General features: G+C 51.0%; 1 protein-coding gene across 3 annotated transcripts in view; it reads right to left on the bottom strand.

The window, feature by feature from the left end:
* Nucleotides 1-11,585, bottom strand: part of BAHD1 (bromo adjacent homology domain containing 1) — a 28,103-nt gene that overhangs the window by 12,897 nt on the left and 3,621 nt on the right. For 2 of the 3 annotated variants that reach the window (XM_019644920.1, XM_019644922.1), the window contains exon 1: nt 11,399-11,579. The exons of the other annotated variant lie outside the window; for it this stretch is intronic. The gene's annotated coding sequence lies outside the window, so the exon portion shown is untranslated. Of the gene's footprint in view, nt 1-11,398; nt 11,580-11,585 lie in introns of those variants that run through there. 3 annotated transcript variants of the gene reach the window in all.

Genomic DNA, 11,585 nt, shown 5'->3' with positions numbered 1-11,585 from the left:
CACACACACACACACACACACACACACACACACACACACACACACACACACACTACCATCAGGGCAGGTGGAGCACATCCAAGGTGTTGTGTGCAAGGGAGGGTCAGAGGCCTGGAGGAGTGTGGGCTGTGGGCACCACTGAGGGTAAAATCAGGGTGGGGTCTGGACAGGAAGAAGTCCTCAGCCTTGGCCAAGCTCTCAACTTACTTACCCAGCTCTAGGCAACATCCTCTACCCTCAGGCTCAGGTCTCTGCCCCACTGTCCTTCCTGAAACCTTTCCTACCCACTGCATTTTAAGTTTTGCTTTTTTGGCTTATTTTTAATGGAAGGGGAGCAGTATTCAGGGAGTGGGTCTTACATAAAGACAGACCAGGTGGTCACCTGGGTGAGGGCCATGAAGAGCCCTGAACCAAGCCACCTCCCAGTTACACCTAAAGCCACACAACTGGCACTGAGTTACACACTGCCCTTCTTTGAAATCTCTCTTGGAATAAACTCCCTCCTCCCTCAAAGGAATAACACTTTCTCACGAGCACTGAGTGTCTTGAGTCTTCTATCAGAGAAGAAAAGCAAGAGCACAAAGGCAGGCTCCTGTTCATTTAAATTTAGTTGATGTTATTTCATGGGGAAACAGAGACGTGAAGCTGCTGAAATTCTTAAAATAAAGCCAGTTAAAGAGACATGGCTGGTATCTCTTGAATCCCTAAGAGCTGGTAAAGTATAAAGAACTAAAACTTTGATTCAAGCAAACCTGGATTTAAAAGCTAGCTCTGTCCCTTGTAACTACTTAACTTCTCTAAATTTCAGATTCCTCATCTAAAACAGACATCAAAGTGAACCTTACTTAAGAATGGTGGTAAGGATGACAGAGTCACTGTGAAAGAGCCTAGCAGGGTAGGAGTCAAGTGGACAAACATCCCTCCCCTCTTCCAGACCCACAGACAGAGGCGGGCAGCCTGCCCTCGGCCCAGGCAATTCCCTACAGTAGGAGCCCAGAGCAGCTGGGAAGCCACCTTCCACTGTGAGAAATCAGGAAACCCAGACCACACCTGAACTTTGCTCTGCTCCTATCCACCGAACACCTAAGTGTCAGCCTCAGGGAAAGATGGAGACACTGCTCCTTTCCCATGCAGGACCCAGGGTGGGGTGAATTGTGGGGGGGTTCAGTTTACAACACAGCGAGAGGGCAGGGGCAGAAACTGTACAACAGCTCCACAACTCTACAATGAAAGGTGAGCTCCTCAGATGCTAAAGGCCCAGAGGATGGGGTCAGAGGACTTATGTTCTGCCTGTTCCTCTCATCTGACTGCTGCTTCACCACGGGCACCCACAGAGAGAAGTCCCCAGCAGGCAGTGGCAGCACCAACACAGCAGGGAGCTCAATCCCTGCAGCACTGCCCCTGAAGAGAAAGTAGTAGCCTCCACCACCAGCCCCACCTCCCTGGTGCCCATTCAGCCTCATGCACTGTGGGCTCTCAATTCTCTCCATAATCAGGACAGGAACGTACAAACAGAGCTCGAGGTGCCCAACCAAAGGGAACTGGCCTGGCCCATCTGGACACAGCTTGTTTTATAGACTGCCTTTAGGTCTGGCAGCCATCTGAGAAGCAGGCCTGTCCCCTGGAGGCACCAAGCCTATCTATGGCCTGTCAGACCACCTGCTCCTCATACTTCACACTGGGGGCTCCCAGGAGTCCAGAGGCGGAGCAGCCCTGCATGGAAGGTCCACACCCATCCCACGTGGGGTCTGGGGCACGGCCAGCACCCCCTTTGGCTACTCCTGTCCACTGGCCATCCCAGTAGGAGAGCCCAGGCATCCAGGCCCAGGGCTGCACCCAAGTGTGCAGAACCTCCACATCTGGCTCTGAACACAAAGCACAACATCCCACTTCTTGTAACTGTAAAGGAACACAAATCTCAGTGGAAAGGAAGGAGTTTTAACTTTGACTACAATAAAGAGGGAACCCACCCCCCACCGCCACCACCGCCCTGTTTTATATGAGAATTGCAGTTAAATACAGGACTATATTAACAGTAGAGTTATTGGAATCTCCTTCTCTTCACTGGAAACTGCCAGTTTCCTAGTCTTAGGGTAAGGCCCTTCCTACAGATAGGGGGCTGAGAGTGGAAGAGAAAGACAGTGTACTCCTCGCATCTACTGGGTTGTTGGAAAAGTCATGACGTATTTTTCTGTTTTTTGTTGCAAAAATGCATCATGACTTTTCCGACAACCCAACAGAAACCAATATATACACACAGACCTCTAAACTAGGACAGTGGGCAGAAAGCATTGTATTTTAGTCATACAATAGTGCTCTGCTTTAAGAAACTCTAACCTGACAAATTAGGAGGTAATCAGGTGCAACACAAAACGAGTCTTTACAGGCTTTCTTTAAGGCACATGCCCCTATGTTAAGCAATCTGCCTTCCCTTAGCTTCTTCCCAGCGCACCGCTCCTGTGTGCTGGAGGAAAACCAATTATCTGCAGGTGTGGGTCCAACTAGGCCAGAGCACCCACTGCTCATTCCCAGGTGCATGGCACCTCTGTGACCTTTGCACAGTCAGCCAACATTTGCCAGCCCCTCATCATAGCTCAACACAGTGGAGGCGAGACCCACATGAGGCTGGAAGCCACTTCGTGTCACTGCTAAACCTAAGTGGGCTTGGTCAATGGCGTGAACTTCTGAGTCTTGGTTTCCTTGTCTACACAGCAAGGATCATGTTAAATAAGACTATGTGTCAAGGGCCTAGCAGAGTGCCTGGTATACAATCGGTGCTCAAAAGAAGCTCATTCTTTCCCTATATATTTCAAGTATTAGGCTAAGTGCTGAAGAAAAATGCAAAGAAGACTAAGAAATTGGAGCTTGGGCTGGTAGGAAGACAGAGGACAAGAAAGTGTGACGGGCTGTGATGGAGTACTTGGAGCTCCACAGAGAGCTCGGGCTCCAAGGCAGCTTCCCAGAATACATACTTGAGCCAGAATTTCAGACACTCACTGAGGGCCCCCTTCATGCCAGGTGTACCGAGGGAACAAAAGCCCAGTAAGAAGTGAGCAGCACTCTGAGAAATTCATTTAGATGCAGAAAAGGGCAACAGACAAAAGCTGAAATCTTGAGGCAGGAGACAAATAAATGTACCTTTCCCCAGATTCAGCCCTGCTGACTCCATGTAGGATTTCTCCAGGCTGGGGACAAGGGAGCTCTGGGCTAAGGGTCCCTCAGACCCTCCCACCCAGACTCCACAGTGCTTGAGCAGGACATATTTGCTTTGGGCAGTTAACGGTGTAGGAGAAATAAAACAGGAATAGGTCTGGGCTCCCCAAAGCTCAGCAACAGGCCCTCAGCAGAGCCAGACGGAAACCTCATGTTACTGATGCACCATTCTTCAAAAACCGTGACAACAGCTCACCAGCCTGCTCCGGGCACCTGCCCAGGAGTGGCAAAGGATATGTGCTGGTTCAACCACCAGGACACTCCAGGAACCGACAACTTAGATTTCTAGGATGGCTTGCCAAGACTGGAGGGTGCTATCTCTTGTCCTGAACAGAAGACACCGGCCAGCCAGGCTGAGATGGCAGCTCTGCCCTCAGCCTCCACAGTAAAGTGCTAACCTTCTGAATGACCCAGCCATGAGTAACAAGGCCCAAGACCAGTCCTTCCCAACGCTCCACCAGCATGAGCAAAACCACAAGGCAGACCCTACCAGAGTTGGGCACCCAACCAGAATATCTCTCACACCTAACTAATTAAGTGCTTAGTGCCACCCCCATGAGGATGTAAGCTCTATGGTGATAGGCAGGCTCTACTTTCCTTACAACTAAACCCCACCCACAGGTCTTAATAAGAGCTTGTTGAATGAATGAAGATCTGGCTGCCCACCTGCCCTACCCCATGTAATATTTCTATCCTAGACTGATGGCACCACGTGGAGCCCAGGACAAGAAACTCTGACCACCACCCCTCTAAACTCTTCCCCCGTTCCCTTGAGTCCACTGTGCCTCTTTTATGTAACCCACAGTTCAATAGGGCTACTTTAGGAAATCTCTCCTATTTACGCAGCACAACCCTCTTTCACTACCATCCTCTTTCTTCTTTTTATAATTTGCCTAGTATCTCAGGAAACTATTCTTCTCATTCCACTTCTTACTGCAAACCATTAGGCAAGCAAGGGTAGTACTAGAGGCACACTTGTAAACACAAAGAAGTTCACAGATGTTATATTAAGGTGAACTCAGCAGCCAAGAACCAGAGTTGGCGCTATCAGTCCTCAAATCCTGTAAGTGTGCAGGATAGGGAATCCTTGACTCACCGCAGAAGCTTCTAAGTCTACCAGGATGGTTAACGTTTGTCAAGCACTTTCTATATGCCTGGCGCTACCCTAAGCACATTACATTCACTCTCATTCACCCTCACAACCGCCTCACGGGGTAGTTGCTATCATTTCACCAAAAAAAAGATAGAGAGAGGTAAAGAACTTGCCCACATTCCCATGCTATGGAAGAGTAAAGGCAGGGCATCTGGTGTCCATCCCAAAGCCCACTCCCCCCAATGGCAACACAGGCTAGGTCACAGACCAACATTCAAGATCAACTGGCATATATTGTTTTTCTGTGTTGTTTTAACTACTGTCATTAACACATTAGTTTTTCCTGATTTTTCACCACAAAGGAATTGACGATGTGCCCCAATTAAATGACATTGGTGGGCTGGCCAGGGAACACAATTTTACAAATTGTTTCTACAGAAAAGTCTGCTCAAAGTTTCCAATAAATTCTTACATGCACTTTTAAAACAAATTCATTTTATATCCTAGAAAGGGGTAAGAACTTGATTTTACGGTAAATCCATAAAAGTCTACAGATTTCCCACACTCATCTAAACACATCTCTTAAATTAGGTGAAAATATCCTTCCTCCAGGTGGAACTGCAACAAAGACCAAAATGTGGTCACACTCCAAGCAGCTATCTTAGTGTTCAAAGACATACCACATTTTCCTTGAAAATAAGACCTAGCCAAAGAATAAGCTGTAGCATGATTCCTCCAGGATATGGAGGGCACGCACCCCTCACATGAGGGTTTTATGACCTGTTTCAGGGAGAAGGTGCCTTTTCCACAAATTCCTTCAGCTTAAAATATTCAGTATGTCAAGGTGCCACATTTTGGCACCCAAAATCATGCTACGGCTTCTTTTCCAGCTAGGTCTTATTTTCGGGGAAACAGGGTAGTAACTGCCCCGGTAGCTCCCTCTCTTCTTTGGGCCAAATAAATCTAAATCCTTTCAGTTTTCTCTGAAGATCATTTCTTAAAGTCATTTCATCAATTTTATAATTCTTTCCTACATTCTGTCCAAATTGTGTGAACCCCTCCAGGCACACAGCAGGGGACACCCCTCACTTTTGAGGGGGACATGTAGTGGAAATGTGAATCTTCCCTTCTGGCATACTTGTCATGATACCCTGGCACCAAGTGGCACTCTAATACCTTCCCCGTGATTTCTATAAAGATCCTCTAAAAAGTAAGCATTTTCCTCTAAACCATTTGGCCAGATAAGAATGTGATTAACAAACCAAATTTTCTCCATTTTAGACAGGTAGCTGCATTCGGATATAGGCCTAAGTATGGGTCACCCCTTCCCCTGCAGGCAGGAAACTGAAAGAGCTACATCTAGGAAGGGTGTAGGGCCCTAACAGGCATAGAGATAGACGAAAGTAGGAGCAGTCAGTACCACTCCAGGTGAGATCCCAGCGTCACGAAAAATAGAAAAGCAACAGGTTCCATCTCCTTAACAGAGGACAGGGCGGGTCAAAGCACCTCACCACCCCCCAACCCACTAGAAAAGAAACTGACATGAGAAAAATGATATAGACCCCAAGTTACTGCCTGCATCCATCCTATTAACTAAGAAGAGTCTCTTGTCATTTTTTCACTCAGATAACTTGGTCATGGTGCCTCGAAAAAAGTTCCCATTTCACATCTCAGAGAGGCTGAGAGACAAACCCCATTTTTTTAATTCCTGGTGGACTCGGCCCGCAGAGGACCTCAAGGACAATGTGTTTGTTTGTTTGTTTGTGGGGTGCTGAATCAGGTGAATAACCAGCCATCCTTGCAGGTGTCTCCCACTGGGAAACAAGGAATTTAGATGAAAATCCTTCCCAGGACACAACACCAAGTCCTGGATGTGACTTTGCCAAGGCCTGATCACCAAACCAATAGTCCTCTGGCCCCAGCTTCTAGACTACCGTAACTGCCTAGCACAGGGCACCAATCCCACCAGCGAAACTCCAGGGTCCTGCTTGGTGCTCAGCAGCTCTTCCTCTGGCCCTGAGCAGGCAGTCTGCAGCCTCCTGGCTGCCCACTGCTGCTCTTTCTCTTCCTCCCTGTTAGCTAGTTTACTGCTCATTAGTGGCCATACCAGGAGGTGGGCAGGGGAAACATAAAGAAGCTGAAATTCAAACCAGTCCATTTTACTCTAGTTAGGTGCCTCCCATAAAACCAGGCTAAATTTCATCATCCAGGTCCTCCCTGTCCACTGCCCTGGGGAGGTTGAAGCAGCCCAAAGGGTCAGAAGCTGCAGAATCCCAGGACCCCAGGCTTAGGAACCTGTACTTCTAATCATCACGAGCTCTTGATTACGCTCTGAATTTCCCATTTTTTTTAGATTTAACAGACACTTCCAGCCATGAGCTGGCCCATCAAGTCAAGGCCAGAGACCTGCAGAGCAGGAATGCTGTGTCTGCCCTAAGTATCAAAGCACACTCTCCTTGTCCCCCCAAAGTCCCCAGCACAATGGCAAGTTCACAAAGGAAGTGAGTCTTGCCAGACTGTGCTAGCAAATTCCCATAAATACTTGGGCTGGGGTAGTACTGCTTATGTAAAATGCTTCCCCATTGAGAGATGCTGCTTTATTTACATTCTTCACAACCCATTCATAAAAAGGAGGCCCCTTAATGTTGGGGCCGTTTGTATAATGCTCCATAAACCTGGCAGCTTCAGTTCAACACAGGCTACTTCTCAATTCCAGAGACGTTTTTCCCTTAAATTTTTTTTTTTCTCTTTAATGACTCACCTTGCAACAGGGCGCTGAGGCCAGATGTTGCCGAAGCAAGGCCAAGAGGAATAAGAACAGATAAAATGAAAACACACACAAGTCCTCCTGAATGCTGGGACAGAGAGGTGGGGAGGAATGAAAATAAATAAATTGAAAATCCCCATAGAATTTCAACGTGAAGTAAGTTATGTCGGGAAGTTGAATTCTTTCCAGGTTTACCGAAACTTCCTTTATGGATGTCAAAATGCTCCCCAACTTATACCTACCTCTACATGCCAGAGAAGGTGTGAAGGGAATTTTTGTTTTAACCCAAAAGGAAAAGATAGAAGAGAACCTTTCCGTTTTTTAATTTGCATAGCAGATGAATAAAAATATAGTGATTACTTCTGCTTCTTCAAAGTAGTGTTCCAGGGGTCGCTGGATCCAAGACGGGCACAATTTGCTCAGGGTAAAGAAACTGACAAACCCCAGAAAGAGAGGAAGTACTGGGTTCTAGGGCACACAGCAAAAACAGCCAGAGCAGCTGAGGGCAGAACCCAGGAGCTGCATTCTGAGGTAGCTAGTCTGCTACAGTAGAAGCAAGAAGAGAAGTGTGGGGATTTTTTTTTTTAATTGACGGGGAGCGGTCTACATTGCCATGGCAACTATGAGGGGTGGCCTTCCTGCTTGGAAGGGAAATGCTGGTCCATTAATCATCAAACTGGGGCACAAAAGGGAGGTTTGGGGAAAAGAGGATGGATGCAAAATTTATTTTTTCACTGTCTAGACTCAAACCAGTCAACAGTCCTTTCCCATTTCCCCCATGGTCCAGGGTTGATGGTAAACAAAAAGGGAAGTTCCGAGAGAGCTGGGATCACAGCTTTCCTTTATGATGGGTCCAGTGTGGGGCTGATATGCTTCCTACATCAGCAATGCCCCTATAAACACCTCTTCTAACACCAGTCCCCAAAGTCCCGTTCACAGGCCAGGCCCAGGAATCTTTTTTTTTGTTCTCAGAACCGTGTTTTCTCCTTCATTTACACCCGGGATTGAGAGGAGATAAAACATATGGATTCATTTAACATGGACAACAAGGAAAATTGCATAAGAGCAGCAAAGCCGGGTGGAGAGAATGGTCTGGTGGGATAGGAGGAAAACTGGATTACAGACCTTTTCCTATTCATATCTATATGGTGTCATGTGAGCAATCCACAGGACAGACTCTTCACCAGCTGTAATATCAGAATGCTATTCTGACAGCTAAGTTTCATTTGTTCCCCATGCCAAAGCGCCCCAAACGTAGCTTAGCTATATACCTTTGACAGAAAAGGTTGTAAACCACCAAGGACTCCATACTGAGGATTTCTGGGGAAGGAGAAGGGAAGGCTTCTCCTCTGTTCCCATCCAACTATACAGCCAACTGCATTTATTCATTTAACAAAACAATGTGTACACCACTCCACCAGAAATCCCAGAATATTCACACCCTCCTCTCCACACACAGAGGCTTAACATTCATCCTGTCCCTGTCTTTAAGAAACTTCCAACCTACAAAACCACTCAAAACGACACCATGTTGTAAAATTCAGGGTCACAATCTCAGAGGCAAGCAATGTTGGTCTGGAGTAACCCAAGTGACAGTGATAGGAAGGATGAGTAAGTTTCAGGTGGAGGAGAGGAAAGCAAGGGGCTCCTCACTGGGGACAACTGAGGAAGCAGCAGGAGCAAAGACGCAGGGAGATATTGGGTTGCAACGAAAAACATAGAAAAAAATACGTCATGACTTTTCCGACAACCCAGTAAATGTGCATGGCATGGATAGAGGAGAGCCACAGGGAAACTGTCTCGAGTCAGACTGCGGGAAAAGGAGAGCCACTGCAAGTTTATGGATAGGGGAGTGACAAGGGGGAAGGAGTGCTTTAGGAAGAATGATCTAGCAGCTGTGTACAGACTGTATCAGAAGGACCAGAGGAAGCAGAAGGGGGAGGGAGACCATGACAACAACACAGGCCTGACATGGGACAGCAAGGCAACAGAAAGGAAAAGGAGGGAGATATAAAAAGGAGAGACCTTCTTCTCTGGCTAAATGCTCCAGAGCAAACCCTCCTAAACATTTGATCTGACTGACATGAGACTCCTGCCAGGTAAGAGCCTGTCAAAGAGGGAAACCATTGTTTTTGGCAATTCCCCTTTATATTCCAGTGGCTGGACCAGGTCGCCTCCTTACTGCCACCAAATTAATCACATACTGTGTAGCCCTGGAGAAGGCACGAGGGCCTTGACATTCTTCATCGTTCTCCGAAACCTAGACATACAATTAAATTCTCAGAGAACAAACTTTAGTCTCCTGCATGAGGTAATACCTCTGTTTCCCACAAGCCTCAACTCCGCCCAGGCTGGGGTCTAGACCCTCCTGGGGAGGGAAATGGAGGGTGGCCACGAATGAACTCAATGCCCATACTAAGCAAGGCTGAGAGGCAGCTTTCCCAGAGTGAGATTACAGCCAACCACAACTGGGAGCAGCTCCTAACCAACACCTACCTGAAGTGGGACTCCAACCCAGGTTATCAACTAAAGTCCATATTCTAAACAGCCCGAGTCTCCCCATCTTTGTGCTCCCAGTTCTTCCAGTAAGTGGTCACATGAGGGGGCACGGGAATTCTGAGTGGGTTTTTACAAATGGAAAACAGCATCTAGTTTACAGCTGGTCACTGGTGGGGTGAGAGACACTCACAGCTTAAGCCACTGGTTCCCGCATGTCCTCCAGCTGGCCAAGGACAGCAGTATCCCTCCAGGACATGTGGTCCCTATGGGGTCCTTTTCTCTTTTTTCCGGAAGACATGGGGGTGGGGAAGATAGAGAGGAACGTCTCTCAGGTGGCACAAAGGAAAAGGACTGGAAACCTTTTTTATTTAATCATTAAATTCCTGCCTGAATTTATAAACTCATTTTATTTCCCTATGTGGATACCTTCTTCAACTAAAGAAAAGTGCTGGAGGCAGTTGAGGACGGATTTCTGACACATATTTGGGGGAGTGTCTCCTAGTCCGCAATCCAACTGGTCTCTGCCCTCTTAAAACTGTCGACAATGGGCGACTAGAAGATGTCCCAGGTGGGATTAAACCTCTGCCAGTAGGTAGACTGCTTGCTGAAACCCCTCATTCCAGGCAGGCTCCAGAGTGGCTAACCGGACTGTCGTCTCGGTGAGTTCAGCAACCTGGTCGTCACCAGCCAGGCCCTCCGGGTGCACACAATCACCTCTGCCCCTGTGCCCCTCCACCCTGGCCGGGTCGACCCCAATCTTCCCAGAACCGCGGGGCGATCCGCGGCTGGAGAGGTGAACCAGTGTCGCAGCTCCTCCCGGCGGGCGCCCCGGCCCCCGCAATCCCCGGGGCAGAGTCCGGCCCTGCCGCCCGCCCCTCGGGGTGGGTGGCTCGGACCCGCTCCCCTCCCCGACGCCACCACCTGCGCCCGCTCCGGCGCCGCCTTTGTCCGGCGCTTCACCGCTAAGCGGGCCCCTCGGGCCCGACCTGACCCGGCCCCCGGCCCCAGAGGAGGGGCGGCGAGGCGGGCAGGGCAGGGCAGGACCAGGCCGGACCGCGAGCACGGGGTCCCGCTGTCACTTGGAGGCGGTCTGACAACTTCGACTCCCCCCGCCCCACCTCGGACTCGGCCGCCGCTCTGCACGGTCTCCGCCGGGCCTCCCGCGGCCCACACTCGCTTCTCGAACCGCTTCCCTTCCGTCTTCGGCGCCTCCCTTCCTCTCAGCCCGATCCGGTCCGGTCTACACTACCCCCCGCCTCAGCGCGGCCCCCATCCCCAGCCCCCCCATCCAGCAATAACCGGTCAGCTCCCAGCGCGGGAGGGCGCCCCCAACCTTGAGCGGGCGATCCCGCGGCGCCGCCCCCGGCCTCGGCCCCTTGCCTCGGGGACCGCGATGGGGGAGGGGGGCCGGCTACGCCGCTGCGAGGAAGCAACCGGCGTCCTCCCGCCCTCCGCGGCCCGGGACGCCCGGGCCGCCGCCACCCGGCCGAGCTGCCACCCTGCGGCCGCCACCCACCCCGCCCCCGGCCAGCGAAGCGAGCTGCCCCGGGGGGCTGTCACCTCGAGGCGTGCCGCGCTCCCCGATGGCGGGACCGTGGCGCCGGACCCGGAGGAGGGAGGCGGCGCGAGCGAGCGGGCGGCCGCACCTGCTTCGCGTCGGCCGTCCGTCCGTCCCTTCCCGGGCTGGCGGGGGCGGCGGCGCGCTCGGTGGGACGCGCTGACGGGCGGCCGGTCCTCTCCCCTTCATTCGTCTGCCTCCGTCGCTCGCTGAGTCCCTCCAGCCCGCTCGCCCCTTCCCCCCTCCTCGACCCCCGCCCTTAGCTCACCGGGACGGCGGCGCGGACGGCGCGGCTCTGGGAGCCCGCAGGCCCCGGCCGGGCTGGAATCCGGCGGCTGGAACCCCCCGGGGGCGCTCAATTCCCGGGCTCCACGCTGCTGCGTCAGCGCCTCCTCCTGGGGGCCGGGGCCGGGCGGGCGGAGCGGGGGCCGCGGCCGGGCGGGGCCGTCGGGGGG

This window comes from Hipposideros armiger, unplaced genomic scaffold (genome assembly GCF_001890085.2).
Source record: "Hipposideros armiger isolate ML-2016 unplaced genomic scaffold, ASM189008v1 scaffold_92, whole genome shotgun sequence".
NCBI classification, from domain to species: domain Eukaryota; kingdom Metazoa; phylum Chordata; class Mammalia; order Chiroptera; family Hipposideridae; genus Hipposideros; species Hipposideros armiger.
This window is presented reverse-complemented; position numbering and strand designations above follow the sequence as displayed.